This window comes from Zootermopsis nevadensis, unplaced genomic scaffold (assembly GCF_977971745.1).
Source record: "Zootermopsis nevadensis isolate Lab colony 2312 unplaced genomic scaffold, Znev_1.0 Znev_ptg000015l, whole genome shotgun sequence".
In the NCBI taxonomy this organism is placed as follows: Eukaryota; Metazoa; Arthropoda; class Insecta; order Blattodea; family Termopsidae; genus Zootermopsis; species Zootermopsis nevadensis.
This window is the reverse complement of record NW_028259147.1, coordinates 6,575,703-6,601,309: the sequence shown is the minus strand read 5'-3', so window position 1 is coordinate 6,601,309 and position 25,607 is coordinate 6,575,703. Positions and strand designations below refer to the sequence as shown.

Sequence of the window (25,607 nt, the reverse complement as noted above, 5' to 3'; positions counted from 1 at the left end):
TAAGATCCAAGAAATTCAAATTGATTAACAAATATATAGTGTTTGCAAACAATTGTTTGAGAAGCAGCCTGTACTTGGACCAAAGAAGCACAAAGTAAGTTAGGTTGGACAATTTATGATTATAATATTCTTGGTTGGTTGTAGTCACTGTTATAACCATGGTAAAGAAATAACGCAAGTGGAGATAATTTTGACATGTAGCTCGATTTAGTCATATAATAATTGCATAGGCTTATAGAACTTTTATGCTGTAACGTTTTGGGAAGAGGCCACTGGGAGAGTGGGTGAAGATGGAGGATAACTTTAAACAGCGAATGATTAGGCTGTGGGCTGAACGATTGGCGTTCGATTACCGGCAACGTAGAATTTCTCTGTTCCCCGCAACGTTCATACAAACTCTGAATCCCATTTGTCACCCTTTGTATTGGATATCGGGGTTGTATCCTCGGGGTAAAACGGCCGGGGCATGACGCTAACAACTTTCGTGTATCTAGTACAGAAGTTAAGAATGCCCGGAGCGGTATCTCCACTCTTCTTCGCACGTATACGGTTCGTGGGGCGAGAACATTAGCCTACCTTTTACCATTGTTCCTGACCCATATACTTCAGGGTGAAAATATTATTTGCAAGAAATAGTGTACCATATGTTACGTGTAAGAGTTGTTATGCGATAAATTGTCTACTTCAACCGTTACTTATGAGGCATAGACAAAATTAAGGCCGGTGGTGAAGTTAGTAGGCGTCGGTCGGTACTTGGCCTGTTTTACGCTGTCTTCCGGCTTCTTTGCTTGACGGTAGTGATCAGTAGAAGTCGTGGGCACAAGTGAATGTACTATATGAGCGGAGAATTGACTCTCCCTTGAAGCTACGTCGTCATGTTGAAAGTTGTCCTAAAAACATTGTCTCATAATAAAAATATTCCCAGTGTTGGAACAGTCGGAATGATACGTATTTGGTACTGTGGATATGTTACCATTGACCCGGCTAGTAAATATATTGAATTATATGTAAACTGTGAAGAACAGAATATGCAATAATAACACGAAACATTAGAGAGCTAGAAAAGTAATGGAGAACTGAGAGTCAGCCATGTTTTTACACCTTATTAGAACTGCTGTACGTGCATCGGTGCTTCTGTTTCAAGTTCGGGTCAATTCTCCGCTCATTCGGACAGTACTAGCAGCAAGGAAACCGGTCCCCCAGGTAACTGCTAGCTGTATTCACGTTCACCCGTTTGCTTCAGTTTGCTTTTAGTTCATTGTCTGTTCCTTTCTTTATTTTTCGTTTCTCTTTTATCTTATGTTTTCTTTTTTTAAAACTTTTTCTTTATTATTTGTTTTATTTATTTTCCATGTCCAATTTTCGTCTCTTTGTTCCTCCCTTTTGTTTTTCTGTATGCGGTTCGTTGCTTTCGAGTTATCTTTTATTTAATTATCCTCCCTTCTTCTTTCTTTGTCACTGTCCTTTATGTGCTCTCTTTTCCCATATTTTTATTTATCTTAATTTCTTATGTCATCATCATTTATTTTATAGCCAGTTTGTTTATACATGTGCCTACGATATAATAAAGTAGTTTCTTTGGTAAATAGTTGCTCGGGTAGACGAGGTGTCAGTATGTCAGTATTATTACTGACCTGAAACGACACTCCAGTTCTGAAGTGATAAATTTAGTCTCATTTGGTCTTAAGATCAAGAGATATTTATTCCGGTTAATTTGTCATCATTTAAGGAAGGAGTTGGAATTAAATTACGCAACTGGTTTCGAAAGCAGAGTTACTCTTTGTCGAGATCGTATGCACTAAGGAGATGCTATCAAATTCTGGCTGAAAAGCGAAATTGTTTTCTCTGGAATTACATTAAGTCTATATTTGATCTGTTTTTAACGTGGCTAATATATAATTCCTTTAAATATTAAAACACCAGGACGTTAGCACGGACTGCTGTCCACAAACCTGTGGTGTTCTTTGTGATGAAGTAAAGTATGAATGTGTGTAGATGGTATAATACTGACTCTAGTAGACACTTAAAATGCTGTTCTTATTTTTGACTGGATTGTGCCCCCCCTCAATAGATTGTGTGTTTTATGGAGCCTGGATATTAATAGAAATAAACTCCTATGGCTTTCCGATGTTAAATACGAGAAGATAATTCTATTTTGTACCTATTTTAATCTCTAAGTGCATTGTCATGATGCAGTGTAGACCTTCTGGAATGAGGGAGTAGGTTAGTATTTTTATGATCACACGTGAAACATTTCATATTTGTGTTTTCAAAGGTAATGTAATGATTCGGTTAAGTTGTTATACCCAAGGTTGGTTTGTAATGAAATTTTAAACCTGCCCCTGTTTTAATCTGTTTATATAGTTTGAAACAAGAGACGTAATTATTATGGTGGTTTGACCGCCATATTGGGGCAAGAAACGTTTGTGAAATACAAAAAACCAAGCGGTAGAAAAGGATAAATGCTATGCGTTGATAAATAGTTGAGAAAGCTGTTAAGTGCCGAAAGAGTAAGAGATAGAAATGCCATTATTAGAATTGACCGGAAAATTTAATGGGCCTATGAGAGAGAAAGCGGGTGAGAAAATATAAACATTCGAATTGAGACTAGGTAAAGATAATTGAACATAAGCCATTATTATCTGTGAGTCTAAAAAATTTAGATGGCAGGTGAGGTTGTTGCAATGGAGTCATGGCGGTATAATATTAACACAAACGTGGGGGGAAATGCCTGTTCATGTGTCTAAAGTTGGCAGCACTGTCACCAGACTTCTCATCGATAAGATAGTAGTAATTTTTCTTGGAAGAATTTACCATTACTTTCTCCCAAACGGTGGTATGTACGTATGAGTCTGCAATGCGCCAGAACGCAGAACATCAACAACTATCGCCCTGGTGCTGACGGTGTTCTGGGACGTGTTCCTGTGTGGTCTGCTAAAACGTCTATCAGACTGCACGACACTGCAACGCAGGACACAGCCAGTAATTTTCATACTCGCCGCCCCTAGAACGTGAAATCTCGCTAATGTGGAAAGAAAACAAGCGTTAATCGCTATATGAGTATTATGTGTCAGGGACAGACGCGAATTCATTAACCCCCTACACGTAATTGTTATTAATACGGGCATAACGCTGACCTAATATCAATATATTGCTGGTTGTCCCCTATCTATTTGATATAAAGCACAGTAACTGGGTTCGAATATCTTCCAGCTTGACGGCGCTACGTGTTCTGTGTTGAGGGTGTCCGCCATTATTTCATAATAGAGTATGGCATGAAGTATGCATACGTGCCCAGAGATAGGATACCTGCGTTATTGATGCAGCTGTCCGCGTTTGTGTTGAACAACCAAAAAAACACACAAATTTAATTTTCAATATTGAGTGGACAAAGGTTTAGATGGATATTGGGGTACGAACAAATAACACGACGTCTATCAATATTCCTTCCTACTTGCCCAGGAGGTCTGCGTCTTGTTTCGTGTTTTAGTGGTTTGTCCAGGATGGTCCATCTTTTTTGTTTCCTCTGAGCGGTTGTAGTTTTTCTATTGGATCCAAGGGAAAAGTAACCTAATGGCACAATTTTTGAAACTAATATCCACTTTTCGTTATCTTAAATAATACTCGTTCAGAAATAAGAAATTTACCATATTGTGTCCGAAATATACATTTTGTTGAAATGCCTACAAATTACTGTATAGTTACGTAAATTTGAAAATGGTTGTTGTCTGGTAAGTTGCGCCGTGTGGACTGGTAGAAGTTTACCGACATTTCGAGATGCTGTGAGTCACTCGTCTGATGATGTGGAGAATAAACGCCTCTGACACGTCGGCAAACGTTTACCAGACCCCTTGGCGAAACATCCAAGAAGGCTATCATCTTCATAATGCACTGCAGTTGACAGTCTACATTACATGAAGCTACAAGCACGCAGTTTATTAGATATGCGTTAATGCGTAAGTACATAGACGCATAAATCAGTACATGCGTGCGTACTGTACAGAGAGCCGGGAAGTATATTTTTCTCTCTCGTGGAGCTTTGTTCGCTTGTTACTGTTACGTTAATTAGTAACTTTTTGTGTAGTTGCATATTAACTATTGTTTTTCAGTTGATAAGGGTGACATTTGTTAGTTTCGTAAATTATTTTTCAGATTATAATGTTATGTTCTGATAGGAAGGTTTATTGTAACATTTTGGAAACTTTTTAAATAATCATCGTAGCGTTAATGTCATTGATCAGTGGTTCGCGGTTGCTGCTATGAACGCTTAATCCCGATTGATTCACTTGATGTTTGATGGCGTGTATAATGCTCATCGGGACCCATAGGTACGGGCTATTCATTAGGTATGTACACAATCAGGGTTTTCTGTTGCAGGATCAATACGGCAGGAGTGGCTTCAATACATTATTGTGTAATCCTGCTACGTTTGCTTGTTCATGCTGTCCTATTGTAGGTATACAGTACCCAGAACATGGCCATTTGGGGAACTAAGTAGGCTAACTAAATTGTTAACTGGCTGACTGATTCACTGGCTGAGGAATCGACTCAGTGATTGACTGAGTAGGGCTGACTGATTTTTTTATTGTCTTACTAAGTGGCTGGCTAAATGGCTAGACTGTCTGACCTACGGAGTAAATAACAAGTCGGTTTAACACCAAAGACGACCAATTTAAATCTTAGGAGTTTGACGTTGGCTTGTTATTGAAAGAAAAACTTCTTAGACATTATCCTTCGTCCTAATTTAGTTAAATCGACGTTTTAGAGACTTGAATCTGTTTCCGGACTTAGATAAAAAGCTGCCTCTATCTATTGGGCCTGACACAGTAGGTTTTACTTGAGGCCAGAGACAGATTCCAGTCTCCGAAAAGTTGACTTAATTAGAGAAGATGACCGATAATGTCCAAGAAGTATTCTACTCCAAAACTTTGTTGCATTTTGGCTGGACCTGGCAGAATTGGATACTTTTTCCGAGCGTCGATTTAGAGTTACGTTTTGGAGGTATCCGGATCGAATCTCGGTTAGCACTTGTACTTATTAAGGAACTTTTGTAATCTTTATCATTTTTTCGGCAAACTCCGTGCTTTTTTATATTTACCAAGTCTTCCACTTTCCAAATTCTTACCTATTTTCCCCATATTCCACTTTGTTTAAGAACATGTACAGTTAAAACATTGTTACTTAATCAAATAATAAATATATGGATTCCTTAGAGAGTATCATATTTGGCATGTTCCAAAAAGTAATCCACCATAAACATGTTTCAAGTCTTACAAACGTTAGTGAATCCCGTCTCTTTGTCTGTCACATCGCTCTCGCTTGTTAATTACAAATTAAGGCACAGGCTACTTGGATGGGGCTGTGTTCTCTTAAAACACTGAAGTTCGTAACTGGTCTTGATCTTTCCTTGTTGCCAACAGTATGAAAATGCGGCCGTGCAGACTTGTGACTAACATTTGTCAGTGTAGAGACTTTTTAATACTGTAGTTTTATTCACAGCACTAGGAAGTAAAATGGTAAATGCGCCATGAATTTACATACAGTCATTTATTAAAGGTCTGAGCCTTGGTTTTGCCGAAGTATTTTAATGTAAAGATGGTTGTCTTCTGGGTTGTTGCGCCGTGTGGTCTGGTAGAAGTTTACGAACGTTTCAGAGGTCCTTGCTGCCTCCATCATCAGGGCGGAGTACTTCTGTCAGACAACACGGTGCTATAACCCGGAAGACATCCATCTTCGTACTCACCGCCGTGAGAACCTCAATTCGTACTTGGTTTAAGTACTTGTTTTATACTTATTTCCTTTTTTTAATATTTATATAAGTAACTAAAATGTGTGTAGGTCTGTATGAAATGCGTGCTTACAGAAGAAGTGCAATATTATGTCAGCTTATGCATGTTGACAGATTGACCTGTGTTGAATTTTAAGATGTATTTATTCAGAAACAGTGAATTCCACAAGTATGTGACTGGGTTCGTTTTGTTACAAGGACGAAGTATTAAAAAAACCCACTGATAATCGTAAGTTTTTGCGGTCTGCCTGTATGTGTATGCATGTGGATGTAAGATCATTTATTATAGGGACAGACGTCATTACCTGACGTCACGTATTTAGGGTTAATGGTTAGAGCAATTAAAGCCTGTAACTTTGAACTTTAATTATGCACAGCATTGCAGCCATGTACACTCTGGCCAATCCTAGGCATCATTATCACCATCTTCGTGGAATAGATTACAGGCCTACGTTCTTTTATTCCCCGACGGGGGCAGAGGATTTTTCCTCTAGCCTCTGCGTCCAGACCGGCTCTGGGGCCCACCCAGCCTCCTCTACAATGGGTACCGGGGTCCTTTCCCGGGGGTAAAGCCGGCCGGGGCGTGATGCTGACCACTCACCCCCATCTAGTGCCGAGGTCAAGGAAGAGAGGAGCTATACCTCCACTCACCCCAAACGCCTACATGGCGTATAGTGGGACAAACTTTACTTTTTACGTTCTTTTATGGCAGAACGTGATATTCCTAACTATGTGGTTGAAGGCATTTATCAAGAAATTACATGGTCGTGGAACGTACCAGTTCGTATTGTGTATTTGTAGCATGCACGTGGATTCTTCACTTTGTATTTGCAGACCAAACTTGTGTATATATTTTTAATTTTCCTGTGCGTTTTTCATGTCCCGTGTGCCCGATGCTTGATTTAATTAGTTACTAGTACTCGGTGAAAATTGCCAATTGTGAAAATGTCATTACGTAATATTTTACAACTTTTTGTTTCAAATTTTAAACAGTCTGTGTTCTCCTGAAGTAAGAGACCACATTTCACAAACGCACAAAACTAACTGAAATTATACAGGTATTTTTGTATCTTTTTATATGTGTGTCATTTCGTTTTAAAGTGACCTTTTAAGTTGTAACGCCCAACAAAACCACTTTTAAGTGAATTAATGCTGATATTATCGCAGTAATTCAAACCATCGCCATAGCGTATAGATGTACAGCACCTGGTAACGTGTGGTGGCAAGACATTTATTCCACGTTTGATGAAGATTAGTGATTTGGGAGAAATTTTACTGGGAATCGGACATGAAGCGACTTACAGGGTAGCGTTAGCTTCCGGAACTAAGAAAGTACTCACTTTTAAAAAAAAATTGTTTCTTTTCCACGTTTGATGAAGATTAGTGATTTGGGAGAAATTTTACTGGGAATCGGACATGAAGCGACTTACAGGGTAGCGTTAGCTTCCGGAACTAAGAAAGTACTCACTTTAAAAAAAAAATTGTTTCTTTCCTACGTACGTTGATGTGTGTTTACCATCCGTTGGCAAATTGGTACAGATTTCCAGTCTGTGCTGGATTTATAAGCTTATAAACGCAATTAGAAGTTCTTCGTTTATTATGAAGCAATATTCAGTAGCAGATTTAAATTACGTCACAGCTAAAATCCCTCTCGTACTGTGCAGGCCCTATTTAATACTAATAACTGATATTGTTAGATCATATTTGGAAGATTAGCATCCTTATTCGACAGGATGTAATGCGCTGTAATTTAAATTTGCCATTCTGTTCCAAGGACTCTTGTATACAGAGTGTATCATGTAAAACACAACAATGATATCACTGGGGTAGAAAAATGAAATCAGAAGCAGGTCCACCCCACGTGTAATAGACTCTCCCAACCTCCCCTCGTGACACACGGGTCCAAGGTCACCCTGACTGCTAGAATACTGGTGACTTCAGTGACTCATAAACTGTGCAGGTGAGAGCATTGCGTATTCATAAGCGGAGAGGTCATTGCTTGGAATCGAAATCGTTTGTTACTGTTACGTGAAATACCGAATAATACAACAGTTCACCGACTGGTAACTAAATTCCTGGACAAGGGAAGTTTTCGTGCCGAAGGAAGGGTGGTGGACATCTGCTGCAAAGCTCTTCTGTAAGTTATTCCTATAAAATCAAAACCAAGCGACATCTTGTTCGTCTTGTGTTGATGTCGCCATAGCTTACTAATTCTATTGTAGTTCGTGTGCATTGCTTGGTTCTAGTTTGTAGTGACATTCCGTAAATGCGTGTTAGTTTGCAGATTTACAAATATGCGTCAGTGGGTTTCGAACCTATAAAAAGCAATACAAATAACAGCCGCGCGCGACAACACTCGACACGCCGCAAGCGGCTAGTCGCGCCAGTGGGTCCCTAGCCTTATATTAAATAAATCTAATTCCTGCCTTGTATTCTGGGGAGTGAGGGGGGTTAGATAAAGCTTGTTAATTTCTTAGATAATGCAAACACCAAGTTTTGCATTGGTATCACCAATTTCTGTTTACCTACATGTAACAGACAACAGAATTGTTCTTAATTAATGTGACGTCTGTGCATTTTAATATCCCGTGGCCAATAGTCTCGTGTTTGCAGTAAGTTGACGTACACGTATTCAGAGTAGGCGTAGGTTTTCGGGAATAAGCCGCGTAAAATGTTGAAAGTTTTGCCAACGTTTCAGCGATTACGGCATTTGCTATCTTCAGAGTAATTAATGAGGCTACTCAAAGTAGACATTTGTATAGAAACTAAAAATTAAAGAGTACACATTTCCTGTTCTGTTCAATATTTGTTTTCCTGAGTCACATTTGTCGAGAAATGAAGATGGCGTGAACCTATAGGCTAATATATTGTTTTAATGTACTGATTCGCAAAGTTTGTGCCGAATACAACAATCTTTCATCGTCCAGGACTGAAAAGATGTACAGTACTGTATCGAGTCTCAAAGCAAATCGGCAATAACTGACGCTAGAGCGCAGCTCTGGTTCGTGGCGTCTCTTCGAGTTTCCTATCCATACTTTGGCGCTCCGTTTGAGACCTTTGAAGCCTCATATGTAAGAAGTCTGTTGCTGTCTTCATGGAAACTTCGTTTATAGACGGGACTGCATGGCTTATACACATTATGTCATTGCAGCACCAGGAAATGTTCTTCCTAGTTAAACGTCCTTTGTATTAACGTAATTAACTTCTCTTTTGATATTACAATAACTGATATCATTGTACTAAAAGCAGAGAAGTGGAAAAGAGCTTCCTTACCGTGAAAGCAAAGTGGAACAGTGTATTCCAATTTGTTGTATGTATTTTTTATTACTTTGCAACTGTCATTAGCGTTGATATTCATTTCATTTAAAAGAGAAGTTGATCTTAATAAAGGCAATGATCGGCTAAATAAATAATAAATATATAATGAAACTACAACATATTTTTTGCGTCTTTAGTAAAAGCAGTATATACATGACATAAGCACGTGACTTACGTGCATTCATTCATTTAAACGTGTACCACCAAACTTCATGGCTCTACAACCCAAAAGACAGCCATCTTCACAGTCGCCGCCGTTAGAAACTAAAATCTCAATGAGATGATTTGTTGTTATTTTTTATTTTAATATGAAATTTCGATTTTTGTGTCAGCGGATGTAATTGCAGTCGGGATTTTCTGAATCCCGAAGTAGCGTCGCACTCAGAGGATCCCAAGTTCGATCCTAGCCGTTGTAACTATCGAAATAAAGAAGCGATGTGAAGTCTCTGAGTATAGTGACAACAAATCACCTGATTTTGTGAACGGAAGTAACCCCCGTGACTTAGTAATTATATACACACTTGCCTGAGCGAATGGAGAATTGTCAACATAGTATTCTTTTAATGGATCAATGTTACCAGCCTTTAGATTACCATATAACTCGAGTGTATGAAATTTACTCGAACTTATTTTTGCAAAAACGGTTCATCGTACGCAGAAACCGAAGAGTTTGTGCTAAAACGGGGTGGTTCCAGTTTTTAATGAAATTTGGTTTTAAATTGTTCCAAACTAGAAATCACACCATTTATAGGCTGAAGAACGCTAGATGCTAGTTGTACTGTTGTACTGTAGAAATGGAGCCTACTTGGTGTTTTGGTTTTAAGCAAGGATTTTAATTTTATACCAGCTTTTTGTCGCATTCAACAAATATTTGTTGAAGTGAAGCCACGTTCTTTCTGTACTGGGCTCTTCAATATGTATTTGCATATGAAATGCAAATTATGATCTAAAACTTCCATTTTAAACGTTTAATTTGTATTTATCAATTATGACTGCAATGTTTATAGTTAAACGTAAAAACATGAACTGTATTATGTCACTTTTTGTTCATAGAATTTCCACATTGTAAATAAATTATTCTGTAGATATTTAATTTGTCTATTGATTCAGTAATGGACGGAAAAAAAGTTATATCTGAAGTGATACATTTATAACAGCAATAAATTAACATGTGTCACTAACACGTGCAGCAATTTTTGATCCTGTGATGTGAATATCTTTGCAATATTAGAATGTCCTGTTTTCTAAGTACTGTGAAAGTGTGACACGAGTTTTGTCATTAATTTCATTAGTGTCTCGAGTTTTTAGCACGCAACTCCTTGACTTATTTTAGTTGGCTTCCCTGAGTTGCCGCCTTGGTAGGAAATATCGTGCCTGCAACTTTGTTTTATTCCCAACAAATGAACGTCAGTGCCATTGATATGTGAGAAATCACAAAGAACACACGTGGAAAACACGTATAGTCCAATTTTGACAAAGTTGTTTTACAAATGCGTTATTTCTGTTTCTGCATTCCTAAAGCCGGCTACACACGTACAGGTATACCTGTACGTGAGGTTTTGTTCTTTGTTACACTGCACTGTATAATGCCGTAAATTAATTTAAAACGCTGATAAAGCTGATATCACGAATATTCCAATGCTTACATAAGACTAGTCTTCCTCTCATTTTGTTGAATATTCCGTGTACTAGAAAGTATTTTAAGTGAAAGTTACAGGAGAGGGTGTTGCAGCCCCTGGAAATTGAGCTTGATGCCCCTACAACTGTTCTAATAACGCCATGTTTAGTGCTCTTAAGTTAAAATACATTCGTATATAAGACTGGTTTCTTCCAGCTTGTCTGTTGTGAATATTTTATAGTGATGAGTTTATTATTCAACTGAATGTGTCGTATTTCCGTCCATATATTGGAGATACCAAGAAGTCTGTTGATATGGTTGTAACCCATAGTGCTTTGGAGGTTGATTCAATATTTAATAAACTCTTCTTGAGCAGTAAAGATTTTTCTTGAAATCCCGTGCTTTTGTGGAACGCGAAGATTGTCGCCGCTTTGATTACAAATACTCCATTTGACTGTATCCTAAGCCAGTTGGTTTCAGTCCTCATATCGACTTCTCTTGATCCAGATTTTTCTTTTTCTTGAAAGAGTTGTCCATTCGACCGTACTGTCTGATGTGCCCCTTTTTCACAAAGAATTTTAATATTCAGTTTTCTGTTATGTCATCATCAGAACCTTTCGCTATGTCGGAAACCATGCTCAGTATCATCCATTTCATATCTATGCACTTTAGAATTTTCTAGCAGCATATGTCATATTTACATATGTACGCATGAACCCTCCTACTCTCACTGAAGTAAAAAGGTCTCTTACACACGCAAAGGCAAAGATGATGCTTTTAGTAACGGTTCCCAACCCGAGGTACGCACTCTTCACCAGTCCGCAATATAATTTATTCCCTTTCACAGATTACAGCCTGTATTTTACAAATGCAAAAATTAACATTTTAGAATCTGGAGACTGAACTGAGTTGTCATTCTTGCTTCCTGATGCGGGGAAGGGGGGGCCTTGATTTTAAATCTTGATTCGGAACCCGGCTGTCCAGACTGACGTTTACCTTTGTTATCCTGAGTGTCTCCAGGAATATGTCGGGATATTACCTTAAAGTAGGTCACGACTGTTTCCTTTTGCATTATTTTAAATTGTTTGTTCTCTAATCATATTATTTTTAAACTGTATGTAATTTAAGCTATTGATAAATTTATAAGAAATACTCTTATCGGTTTATTTCGTTTCCCATTATATCTTACAGATTAAAAATTCTTGTGTCCAACGAGCATTTTTATAAGGCAAGTCAATTAAGGTTGCTTTTCATTCCGTCATGTACCAACGGGAGAATTGAAACGACTTGCACTACGGTACTTTATATGCTCTTATGAATAACGTTAAATTGCGAACGATCGATGTGGGTGATTACGACTTCTTTTCAACTTCAGTACCGGTGTCACACAAAGGCGTTAATTTTTATATTGTAAATATACCTACACGCTTATACGTGGTAGTAATTTACTTAGATTTGTTGACATATTTGTTCTCTACAGCAGGGGTTTGTTAACAAGGGACTCGCACCAACGACCTGTATTTTCAAGCACAGTAATGAATCTTATATAACGTATAAGACAAGCTACATCTTATGTAAGATTTGAGGTTTTCACAGCGGTGAGTATGAAGATTTCTATCTTCTGGGTTGTTGCGCTGTGTAGTCTGGTCGATGTTTACCAACGTTTCAGAGGTCATACTGCCTCCGTCATCAGGGCGATGAGTATGAAGATTTCTGTCTTCTGGGTTGTTGCGCTGTGTAGTATGGTAGATGTTTAACAAAGTTTCAGAGGTCATACTGCCTCCGTCATCAGGGCGACAACATCCCAGAAGACAGAAATCTTCAAGCTACAGCTTGTTCAGTGCAGTGGTGCGACCAAAAACCCATGTCCTCTCTGTGTTTGGCTTTTGCAATTAGGGAGGGGCAAGATGTATCGGTATTTTAAAGATTGCTGTCTTTTGGGTTCTTGCCCAGTGTTGGCTGTTAGATTTTGGAGAAACATCTACCAGACTACACGGCGTAACAACACAGAAGACAGCTGTCTTCGAACTTTCCGCCGTGAGAACCTCGAATCTCATTATCGCCATTTTGGTTGTGATGTATCGCCTGTACCTTTTGATATTTCATGTGCCGGTAGCAAAGGGCCTAGATATTTGGACAAAACTTAACAAGGGGTTTGCGTGATTCCTTTCGAGCCCAGAGTACCATACCCCAACTGAATAGTGAGGAGTTCAGAGGGTTCCAGTCCTCAGAAAACCCGCTGTTATCACGTCCTTGCGTGAACAGAGTGGATTGACTACCACTGTTTTACGTAGAACAGTTTGGAGGCGATGGTATAAGAGAATTATTTCTTACCACACATTATTTGCGCTCATAGATTGCAGAGGGATTTGTCCGCCATGTTATGGGGTAGAGTAGGATGTTAACATGTAAAATATCATGCAAGTTAGGCTCCTAATGTGTACCTCCTTTGTCCACCCTCGGTGTGTTAATTGGAATGTGTTGGTAGCTCTACCGTGCGCGAGATTTTTAGGTGATTGGAGGCTGGTCTTAGTTAAGTAGGGTCAAACGGTACTTGTAGACAATGGTAAATATTTAGATGCTTCGCAGATTACCGGACAGTATTTGAAAGAGTGATGGAACAAAATTTGAAGACATAGGCGTACAGTAGATTTCAGAATGACATGGACTCAATTAATTTTGTGTCGGCGTAATTTACTGGAGGTTTATCAAGCTATGACACGACAGAGATACAATTTTGAACTGTCAGAAACAAATTCATAGTACTCCAGCAATACCCAATATCGTAGCTGACATTTCGAAGGGTTTTTTTTCTGGTTTCATCATCAGCTCATGGTCTTTAAGCTGGATAATGGTTGAGTTACGTTTCAACTCTCTTATAGTGGCTAACCATTACTGAATATAATTTCGATATTATAGAAATTTCTGAACAGCCATCTGTCGTCTCTCGTACGCCGAGCCGTGGTTGAATGACATTGCGTTGTTTCGGAAGTTCCTTGTGCCTTTACCAGTGACAGTCATCGGACTGCATTTCGAGTCGTCATTAAGTAAAATTCCGACTTTTCGGAAGTCCTGGAAGAATTTTCTTGTTTTATCAGCCCTTCCAAGAAAATGCTCCTTTCACATTTATCAGCTCATTTCATGCAAAGTCTTTCGCAGTCGAGATATTGTCTTTTAACAAACACGCGGTGTTATATCGACTCTGAACTGGTCGGCGTATTTGGATCGTTTTCCTGTTAGGTTTACAGCTTGCATTCCCGGCGCACAAAACAAAGAAAATTCGAAAACGCGCAGTTGTAACATAACGTAATTTTCGGTAGTGTCATGCCGCCATGACTGTCTTCGCAGTCTTGTTTATGATAATGGGGTGTTTCACAAGAAGGTAAGGTCGCTTCGTGTTGATCACCCTTGTATCGTCTTGAAGCACGATGTTCTTCCTTGTTACTGGCGTGATTTATACTGCAGGACGTGACGCAATATTTTTCTTCCGTTTGTTCGAGAAGTGTGCATTGAGGCGTGAGCTAGTTTTATGAAATATTTACAGTTATATTTTATTCGTTTCTTGACTCGTTCTTTCAGTGTGCATTTTACAGTCATGGAATTTTTTTTTCAGAGTCGCAAATCGGACATTATTCTAATATCATTCAGCTGTTAATATTGTCTGAGAACGAGAGATATTTTCATGAAGACTAATTTAAAATCTAGGAAACTGTATCGAAACAGAAGCATTTATATTTATTGTTATTTTTCTAGTAATACAGTACAGTTCGGTAATACAGAAAAATATTACATTGTTATCAGAAACTGAAAGTTTGCCAAAGCCTGTCGCTGGAGAAGATCCTGAGCCAATTCAATCATATTTTCTAAGATGACCCTTAAAGCTGTTGACCCGTCTTCTTCTTGGTTTTTCAAGAGGTAGATTTCGAAGAGGTTTCTCAGCTATGAAGTCCAGAGTTGAAGGTAATGTTTTTTCGTATCACAAAATAATTAGATGATTATAACCCATGTTGAGAGTGTTCTCCTCGATGAGTAGAGCCTTCGATTAGCAAGTTGAAAAATGGTTGACTCCGTTGGTACAGCAGCATCAGGAAAGTTGACCTCATATGCCTTTTTAACTGCTTCACACTATTCAGCAGTAAACACGCTCTGCTCTGAGTTTTAAGCAGTGTATCCTGTTGCGTGTTAATAGTTATGTTGACAGTTCGTATACACACATTTCGACCACTTAAAGAGAACGACCTGAAGATGATTTGTTAAGGTGGAAACATGTAGTGGACTTTAATAAACATTTAGACTAATCATAAAACTTGTTGTTTCGATGGAATGTCGACCTCCCAGTAAAGAACTGCGCTGTTAAAAACGGCAAACATTTGAGCGAAGAGAAAGGAATACGAAGATTCTACATCAAATTGTTGACGTGACGGGGGTCCAGTGGGCGTGGCATATTATAATTTTCCTACCACACAAAATATTTACCTTTATACTTCGGATTGCGTACGCATTTCCTGTATTCCCCATCCGAGCTCCATGTTCGGCCCATCTGAACTTCTTTGATTCTTAACCCTGGAAGTACAACACGATGCACCTGAGTGGAGAATATTCCGGATTTGTCACTGACTTAAACTTTTTTGCTGGTTAATCTCTCTGTTTTACTATCTTCAACGTGTGAATGGTATACCGTCAATGATGTACTTACCGCTGCTTCCTGACGACTTTTTTAATACGTGGACGCGTTTAATTATTTATTTTAGTTGTCGTTCGTGTAATGAGATCATTATTCTGAAGAATAGTAAGCTAATAATATGGGAGATACGATATTTTAATATCCGCCGACTAAACTTTTGTGTTTAGCAAATTGGAAATAACTTTGGTCTGATGATATAATTATGGATATCCTCTTTGCCGAAAACTGATTCATGCAGGACCTGATTACTTTTCTTTTCTTTTCTGTAACGAATCGCCTATAACGTAATAAATAAATGAAAGGAGGTTTTATATGTATCGCTCTCCTTTTCCCTTGACAGCGTTTCTGTACCAAATCCAATTAGTTTCTGTGAAAGCCTCACTTATATATAAAAGTACTGAGCTTGTTTTTATTATTATTATTTTTTTTGTACAGAAGCGGAAGTTTTTCATGAAGTAGAAACAGCCCTCGGATTTGGAAAGTCTTATATTTATTATCAGTGATGCTGAAATCTCATCTGATTTTAACAGATGAAACGCCATGATGTAGGCTAACGGAAGAGAATATGGCTTCAGAAGAGCCATTGCTCAGTAAAATGAAAACTGGCAGGGATTGGTACTTTGAAAATGGAACTTCAATAATTCTGACGTAGTTTCGAAGCCATAATCTACTCAGAGTTAAATTGGTGTGTATAATGTAGGGCCCGCTTCCACGTACAATGTAACAGTGTGCTCCATAGATTTTACAACTCTCACGCTGGGCTCTATTAAACTTCACAGAGCCATACTTGGTCTTATCGATAATGCACTTGAATATATCCTACTTTAATCTTCCATCCCTAGACATTCTAATGGTAACACCGCTTACCTCGCAAGGTTTGTGTGTTTTTTCGTCAGTTAAATTGTTGTTTATTGAACCTGGCGGTTTGGATTTGCAATTTGTCCTACTAATCGTAATGCATACATTCACTTGTTTCCACATCATCCTTTCTTGCATCTGCATGTTGTACAGAAAATCGAGCGTGCTTTAGCTGGAGCGACAGCACTGCCTAATTTCACAGTAATATACTGTGTAAGTGGACAATCTTTTCTTATGTGGCATGTAAAAACTTCAGTAACGTTGTTTTGCGCCGAAATCAAGTTCGAAGATGGCGGCCTTCTGGCATATTGCGCCGTGGTGGAAGTTTACCGACGTTTCAGAGGTGCTTGCTGTCTTTGAAACGCCGGTAAACTGGCCTAGTAAGACAGTCAAATATTGCAAGGAAGGTGTTCAATGGCGGGACCCTTAGTTCTCTTTTTTTTCTGACGTCCTCAGTAAAGATATATTCTAAAATGGTGTTGATCGGAACAGTTTGACCTTTCGAAGAAGTCATGTTGTTTCACGGCCGTCTTTGGCAATTGTGACTGACGCGTGGCCATACATACACTCACTCACCCGTGCCAGGTCCGACCGATGTCGTGCGTCAAATGTACAGTCTGTCACTATACTGTTCCAGAAATGCGTCTGTTTGTGGTCGCTGTTCACTTGCTCTGCTCGTTAGATGTCTGCATGGGCCGAAGTGTTATAATTTTACTAGGCGCGGCCCGAAAAGCAGTTGGTTCTAGCACGAAGTTTTTCTTTTTCCTGTCCGTACCCCACCACTTGACTTTTTTTATTTCAGCCCGAATAAAGCCCGATCTATTGAAAATCTGCCATGACTATCGTTTCAATAATGCATTTTATTTAATTTTTATTTAAATGCATAAACGCCAGTACCGCATTGATTTATTTAACGACGCTCTAGGAACATCTGAACTTATATTGGTGGTGAGGAACGGTATAAAGATGTCGGATGCAATATTCGTAAGGTGTTAACTTTGATATGTTTTTGGGGTGGGTCAGGTAAGAAAATCCTCGAGAAAACCTGGTCGGCTACGGAATTGTTCTATGTAAAATCTGGTTGCTGTCACATCAAAAAGGTCCTAGAGCCATCCCGGGGAAGTGAATACTTCTGTTGCTAGTATAATACAATGCGGAGACATTTTCAATCGGCGATGTACGTCGGACGGTCGGAGAAGCGGCGCACTGAATGAAGAGGTCGTTTACGTCGCGGTGAATTGCTTCATAAACCACGGAGGATAGTTCTTCTGTCTAGTGCCCTGCGTTGTTCCACCTGCGGTGGTGGGGAATGACCCATCCATGCCAATAACAGCGCAGAGGAGGCTGGGACCTCTCCGTTCGGGTTGTTAAGTGAAGAGGGACAAGGAACGAGGAAGAGAGACAGAAAGTCGAAGCAAAGAGAGGGGACAGGAGAATTGAAGGAAGATGCAAGGATAATGAAGAATAAATAGGAAGGGGGTAAAGTCGCAAGGGATGAAGAGCTGTATTGAAAAAAACAACTACAGCCGGAAGGAATAAAAGAGTAATAATGAAAAAAGAAGGAATTAAAGAAGGAGAGCAATAAATTAATAAACGGAATAAAAGGAAGGGCGGAGAGATTGATAAAAGTAAAGGAAATAAGGTAATGATTCAGTAAAGAAGTAACTCGGTACAATACATATCGCTTGTAACCCTTACGTGTTTTCTGGGTTATCGTGTGACTTTTATGACGTATTTTGTTTTTATATTTTAATTTAACCTCGTAGAAAGACGGTCATTAATTCACTTACAGAGAAAATTGTTAAACGAATTCACTTCTCTGTTTCCAGTGACACGGCTTTGTTTGGATAAAAGCAGATGCTCTAATCATCGTGAGTAACAAACTTCCGTCTCTTATTATCATCATTTTGTAAATATAATTACACCCTTTGAAATCACGCCTCGTAGACACTCTACACACTTCACATGAAAGTTATCCAGAAAGCATAAGCAACCTTAACGAACAGTCGATTCAAATTCCAGTCAGCTTTACGTTATGTTGGCTCACGCTTTTGATGTGTTTGTTCGGTTATTTATTGACGCTGTACCAACAGTAAAGGTTAGGGTGTGTTGAATATGACATAGTGCGGTGATTATGACGAATGCTGAAAGAAGCGACCACTGTTTCTGAGATTTTCTGCAGAAATCTTCGCTGTGGTTTGTATTTTCTTGGCAACTTATACATCCAATTTATTAAAATTACGGTAGACGTGAAGGCCGATGTGTCGTTATTTGTACTGATATGTACCGAAAGTTCAAAAGCCACTGCTTAAAGCTGCAGACAAACATGTCGAAGATGGCTGAATTCTGGGATGTTGCTCCAATTCTGATCATCGCCCTGATGATAGAGGCATCAATGATCTCTGAAACGTTGCAAACTTCTGCCAGACTACACGGAAATAGAACCCAGAAGGAATTCTTCTTACTCATCTCATTGAGAATGTCATCTTGCTATCTGCGTTGCCTCAGCAGCACATCTTCGTGGCTTATGGGCGAAGAACATCCTTGACCTCGTTACCTTGCTGAAGTTACTCTCGCATTTTTCCAAGGAAACTAGGCTTCGATCCAATTGGATAACTTATTAGGGGCAGTATGGAATTAGAGGACCAAAAGAAGAATTATGTCCCGTCTGAGAATCGAATCCCGGTCGTATGTCTTACTGCCAGTCACTTTTTTCATTCTGTCATAACGTGCTGATTATTTAACGGGATAACAACTTGTGTTTGCATCGGAAGCCCGTAGTATGCTACGTGCGCGGTGCTGGAGACAGCTGCTATGAACAGGAAGTAACCCATCTATACTTTATTGCACGCTTAAATAATGCAAGTTACGTATTTTTTCTTCAAAGTGAAGTCTTGCCGAATTTCATTTTTGTTTTAAAAGAATTGTGTCTCGAAATCCAGTTTTGAATTGCGAGTCTGAAATAGAAATACGCTTATTGGAAGTTTTCTTGATTTTGAAATACGGACGCATGCCTTCTGTTATTCCGACGTCATTTCTAAGTCCTACGCCTTTAGTAGGACATGCAACGCACGTTTTATTGCTATTAGAAGTACAGACCTGGGTCCTTGAAGTGATTTATGATTGAATCTTGGGTTATTTTTGGACATGAAATGTGTATGGCGTTTTTCTGGGTTATGATGCCGTGTAGACTCCTGGGTAGATACCATTGTTTCGGAGAAGCATATCGTCTCCATCTTTAATACTGAACCCGTTTTATTGGTTAGCTTGGTTAATGTAATTCGTTGTTCTGGCATTCGTCGTCCTCGCGGATGTCAAGATGTCGGGATTGTGACTCCGTGTAGTCTTGCAGCATTTCTGCGAAACTTAGGTAACCAGTTGTAAGTCTATATGGCGTTACAACTCTTTGGTTTTTGTTCTTTGTTTGGTTTTTTTAGTGCTGCTACCTCCGGTATACAAGTTGTGAATCGTCGAATGAGCGTAAGATTATAAAATACTTTGGAAGAGAGAAGGCTTTTGATGTAATGTTTTTGCATTCGTTCTAAGAGGCTATGGAGAACCATAAAGAAACCTCAGTCCTGGTGACCTGCTTCCTGGCCAAGAATAAAGCCCTCAGGCTCCGGAATAAGATCCGACAGTGCCATCGATGCAGTGTTGTTAGTTTAGTTTATTTGCTTGTATGTAAGTGGTTAACTGTGAGTATTGTTCGTTATCGTGTCTCTGTGATACATAGGACAGGGCCACCGAACCATCGACTGGCGTTCTGTTCATGGGTGCTGTTTTCCGGCTTTTGTATCGAGAGAGACGGCTTTGCTCGTGTTGTCGTTACACTGAATTTAGAATTCGGTTTGTCACTGCATATAGCCCACTGTGTTTTATCTATACAAGTTGTTGGTTATTCGAGAGGATGTCTTCTTTTCTACTCGATACAGATGACTTTCCACTTGTAGCACACACGAAGACAACGGATTGTAGAATATGTAGACATTAATTCTTTTATAAGGAATAAAAGAAAGAAGTGAGTAGGAAGAAAACTGGGACTTCCATAGTGGGAAATGGCCAACAATGGAGGGATTTAGGTGGCCAGATTCCAGAAAGAATCCTCAGTACAGAATATTGCAAAAGTTGCTCAGTATAGTTAAGTCAACTAAGTTTATGGTACAGGGTATTTCTTTTTAAAGGTTAATAGAAACGTAGCTGGTAAAGAAACATTTCAGGTTTTATGGAACCAACATGTTCATTACACTCTTCATAAGAGCTAGACATTAAATTATGTTATGGACTTGTTGAAACAAATCCACATCTCTCATCCTCCTTATTCGTTTTAGTATTGTCGTCCTCATGCATGATAGATGTCTCGTCCATCTCCTCGTTCAGGATTTGATTATATAGTTAATAAGTGAAAATTACAGGTTGTGAAGCTTCAAATTATGTAATTATCGTCGTACTCTTATTAAGCTCTTCTTTTTTTTTAGTCGTAAATATTCTCGACACGTTGTTGTCAGATAAATCTTCCTGTCACTTAACTTTAGTGGAATGGATCTGAATTTTCTTAAGTTCTTCCACACAAATAACACGTATTCTATTCGGCACCCGACTTCGTAAAATTCGTATTCTGTTTACTTGAACAATTTGAAATGAACATACTCTAAATTGGGGTTAGACAGATTTTTCAAACACATTTGCTCTTATATTACTTTGGAATTGGTGATCAGTCAAGTTTTTAGCGACACCTTGGGCTTAGTTGAGAACCACAAATCTCTTACGACAGTGTCCTCCTGTCTCTTTGTACCGAGAAGGTCCCTTCTCAAAATTTATCTCATTATATTGGGAGCCTATAGTAGAATATAAAGTAACTAAAATTTAAGTAGAAGCTATGTTTTCTTTGTCATGTTTTTACTTTTCTATGGAAGGAAAGCATATGACGAAGAACAGTTTAAAACATAATAGTTGAACCTATTCAACTTGCGGTCATTAGGTTTCCGCGGGTCTCCGGTTGAGAAACACTGTTGTTGTTCACTTTTTTAAGCTAGTCCCTGAGAAATAAATCGGGGGTCTATAAAGTCCGGAGACCTTGTTAAGCTCCTTGATCACCAACTAAAATTCTGAATGCATAACTCATCACCCGCATTCGTGTTGTACGTGTTGCCGAATGAGACATCTGATCTCTTATGAATATTGAGGATTAATAAACTAAATTTTTGTTTTGTTTCTAGAAACGGGTTGCCCCAAAGTGTACCTGTCACGTTTAATGCTTCATTTAATCTGATGAAACATACAGATACTATTCAGCCATTTATATTGCGATGTGTTTAACATGAATGTTAGTTTCAGTACATTCTGTCTAAGGACTGCCACTTTGACAGTAATCGCCCAAAACTGGTCCTGTCTTGCGAAATTTCATGACGAAGTTTGAATTTGTGTTCCTCTCTGGTCCTACTTTGACGCTGAACTTCCTGGAAAACTCTTCTGACCTTTTCTGGCTTTTCCGATTATGGAATGATGTTCTCTTCGGTGATGGATATCCGCTCCTCGGTATTGTAGACCGCCATTTTTTTGGTCGCAACAGAAAACAGATGATAAACAAATGGCTTTAGTTGGTCAGCAAATTTCTTCAACTTGTAATTGGTCGTTGCGGAGAAAACTGAATTTAAATTTGGTGGATACATTTTGGGTTATACTGTAGCTGTGAAGACTGTGGACACAGTCCCGAGGACAGAGCGATACTTTTGTGTGTGACTGTACACACGGGCAATGTTCACTTCATTCTCCCAGCGTTGAGTCGGGTTTATGTCACTTAGACAACAACCAGTTCCGGCCTTTTTCAGAAGCTCTGTGCGTGATCGGCATGCATTCGGAGTGCAAAATGTTATTCGGCAACCCGGAACACAGCGTGACGCGCTGTGTTAACTTGCGGGATTGGACTGCGAGGATAACTAATACCGGCTGCTTTCTGTCAGTTTCTTCTTTTCTCCTCTCGCATTTCTTTGTTACGTTTCCTTCTGTTTCTTTCCCTTTTCAAACAAAATCAAAATCAGACATTTCTTGTGTCAGAATCATGTTTCTTTCATGGGTGTTAAAATAGGTATATTTTTCCAAATTTCGTCAAAAGCACTCGAGTCATTTGAACTAGGAAAGGATAAAATTATCACCTTTTCTTTGCTCTGTGATATGTTTAATTCTAAAGTTTTTGTAAGTCCGTCGAATTGTTTGAAGCGCTTACATGAGCACACATGTCACTGTAAAAGTACAGTTTTCCCTAATGCCCTTTGTGCATACATAGGTATACTGTAGCTATATTTGTAACGTTCAGCCGAGATGAATAATTTGCTTTCGAACGGACGTGGCCTATATAAATGTCACCAATTTCTTTATATTAAAAATCAGACAAGATAATGGTACCTTTAGTGTAAATACCCCCTTTCTGATTTTGACAAACTTCATCGGCCGGAATTGTTTGACGTAGGTAGACGTACGGACAGCCACACCCATCTTTACGACTAAGGTAAAGTTTTCATGTTGTCATTAGCATTAACTATCGTCCCAAATTTCGTGTATTCCGCCATTGGAATTGTTTAAAGCGGACTCTCAAACACAGTTGACGAATGAACTGCATCTCAAGTGGCTGTTTCCGCTGATGCCATGGCCACAGTCGTTATCGTCAGGGCATTTCCTGTCTCAGGTTTGTAGGAAAAATGCCGTCTTCACTGTGTCACGACGAACGTTCAGCGTTAAAGCGACGCGCGCTTTGTCGTAGCTCTCTTGTTTTCTGCTTGGGTAAACAATAAACATCCAGTCGCTGTTTTATTATCCACTTTCCCAGGCGTTTTCCAGTTTTCTTGTTATGTTCTCTTAAGACAAATTTCTTCTCTCTTTATCCATTTAAAGTTGTTATCCTCATTTGTTTTGTACAGACGTCAAAATTATTTCCAGTAAATGGCATTTAAAAAAACTCTTTGTGTTAAAGAACACGAGTTTAAATTATTGCCCTTTAACAACATAACTTGGCATTTACATGTTTACGTGTGAATGGCTTATGTCTGTTTGTTTGTGTGTGTGTGTGTGGGGGGGGGCCCTCAGTTAAGATTTTGTCAAATGACAAGGAAGATACTTTGTTCTTTTGCTTATTTTCATTGATGTTTTGTTTCGAATGTTGTTACTATATAATTTGTCGTCATTGTATTTATTGCTGTTGTATGTCCATTTAACTGTAAAGAACTTCTTCATATTTGCCTTCCCGATCCCTTGCAGAGCCATTCTTTATAACTTTCCATGCTTCTCTACGATATATGGTTTTATAGAACTTCAGAACCGGATAAGATAAGGAACGAAGAGATAAGACAGAAGATATTTAAATTGAAAGAAAGAATGCAAACTCCGATGGCTAAAGGATGCTTAGAGAATGAATAGCAAACCCCAAGCACATACATATCAATCAACAGCAGAAGACGTAAGCGATGGGAGACTGATGCCCGGAGCAGAAAATATTTATAGTCCCCGAAGTTGTTGTTATTATTATTTGTTTATGTATGTATTTATTAGTGTTTGCCTATCATTGGCTCCTCGCTGTTGGCAATAAATGAATTGAAATTTTATTGACATTATCATCATCATTACGGAACATACTGCTGGTTGAGAAGCCAATAGTTACTTAGATGGAGAAATTGTGACACCCGTAGAATGCATATTGTGTTCGCAGGTACCCATCCTGGACAGTTTGAATCCAGTTCACCCTGTTAGAAAATCTTTCGATTATTCGATATCCTGACCAATGTCATCGTGTTTTAATCGGCTTCTTATTAATGTTCATGCTAATGTAACCTGATTCGTGTTTGTTTAATTGGTCCACTGATAGACACGGATATCCATCCTCGTCAGTCGACGTTTGCCTACGAAGTTGTTCAGGAAACTTCGTTTCTGAATTGATGGATTTATTTTGCTTATCCCTGATATAATTGAATGTGAGTGTAATGAAGTTATTTTGGCATGTGTTCAGTAAACATTCTCACCTTATACAGACGTAGCTGTTAAACTCAGACTGCAGTGTTTACACGTCTGTTGTGAATTGAATATCCATGATGGGTTTATGAACTGTATCGAAGGAGAACAATTTGCATATCCTGACAGGATGATAGATAGGTTGATTTAATACCAAAAAAGAAAATGCTAGCCGAGATTCTTCTCTTCACTTGATTATTGCTATCTGATGCTTTTATAAGTATTCATTTGTTTAGCAAAGGATTGGCAGTTCAACTCAAGTGACATTTTGTAACATTAAATTTTACTTGAAGCTTTATTTATATTCAGTTTTAAGAGTCGATTTTATGGGGCTGTGTGGGTTCCGCGAGCTTGAGGAATGAGGAGGGGGGGGGAGATATTAGCATTTGTTTCCTGAAACTTGCAAATAATTTTCTGTAATTTGTATGCTATTCTTTATGCATGATTTGCATTTAATTCTTTTTTAAACTCTTTCTTATTTCGTTCTTCAGATAATTAGTCCATCGCTGCCAAACTTAATTTTCTTTACTTGTACTGAGTAGAAATTAATAATCTCACAATTCTTGTACTTATGTATTTAACGACGCTTTATCAGTTCCATCGCCATTCAAGCTCAGAATCATCATGAGAACGTCATGTTGGGGCACCGTTCATAAACCGGCAAGGTTCGCTTCTTTGTAATTCGACATCGTATCTCAGTCTTCAGGGCTGATGTGGTATTCACCTACAAGTTCACATTACGTCATAACCCACAAGAAGAACATCGGAATCTTGGCCGCCATGACAGTTTCAAATCTCGCGAGAAAGGAATTGTTCAAACCTAAAGTAGGATGAGTAGTTTTAAGTGAGCCTGGATGGATAAATAAGTAAGCTGAAGTCATTGGCTATTAACAAGTATGAGATTCGTTTCATTGCAGAGCGTAGCCACAGCTTTTCTGTTCCACACAACGCCTTGAATTCCTCTGGGCTCACTCAGACCCCTTTCCTCTTTTGTAATAAAGCTGCCGGAGCACGAACCTAACCACTTAGCGATACATATTGGGGGGGTACACCTCTATTTCCCTTGTAACCCACGACTTTATGAGGTGGTATTTGGACACAGAGGCTCTTGTCTGTGTTCAGTGTGCGATGGGCTGTTTCTGAGGAACGTAGTCAAATTTAATATCGGGATATGGACATTGTAAGCTTGTTACTTTGTGTTGCAACTAATGACCTGCCTACAGGAGCGAGCACTGTCCGTAATCCCCTTTTCATTACAACAGAGTGGTTAAATTCGACCGCTTCAGCTGTCGTCGTACGTTAGATCCTAAGATAACAACTGTCGCCCATGTATAGGGCTCAAC

General features: G+C 38.9%; 1 protein-coding gene across 14 annotated transcripts in view; it reads left to right on the top strand.

Annotated features, from left to right (window-relative positions):
• Rbp6 (RNA-binding protein 6) overlaps window positions 1–25,607 on the top strand; it is a 686,229-nt gene that overhangs the window by 159,007 nt on the left and 501,615 nt on the right. For 4 of the 14 annotated variants that reach the window (XM_087349146.1, XM_087349147.1, XM_087349144.1 and 1 more), the window contains exon 1: window positions 7,746–7,925. The exons of the other annotated variants lie outside the window; for them this stretch is intronic. The gene's annotated coding sequence lies outside the window, so the exon portion shown is untranslated. Of the gene's footprint in view, window positions 1–7,745; window positions 7,926–25,607 lie in introns of those variants that run through there. 14 annotated transcript variants of the gene reach the window in all.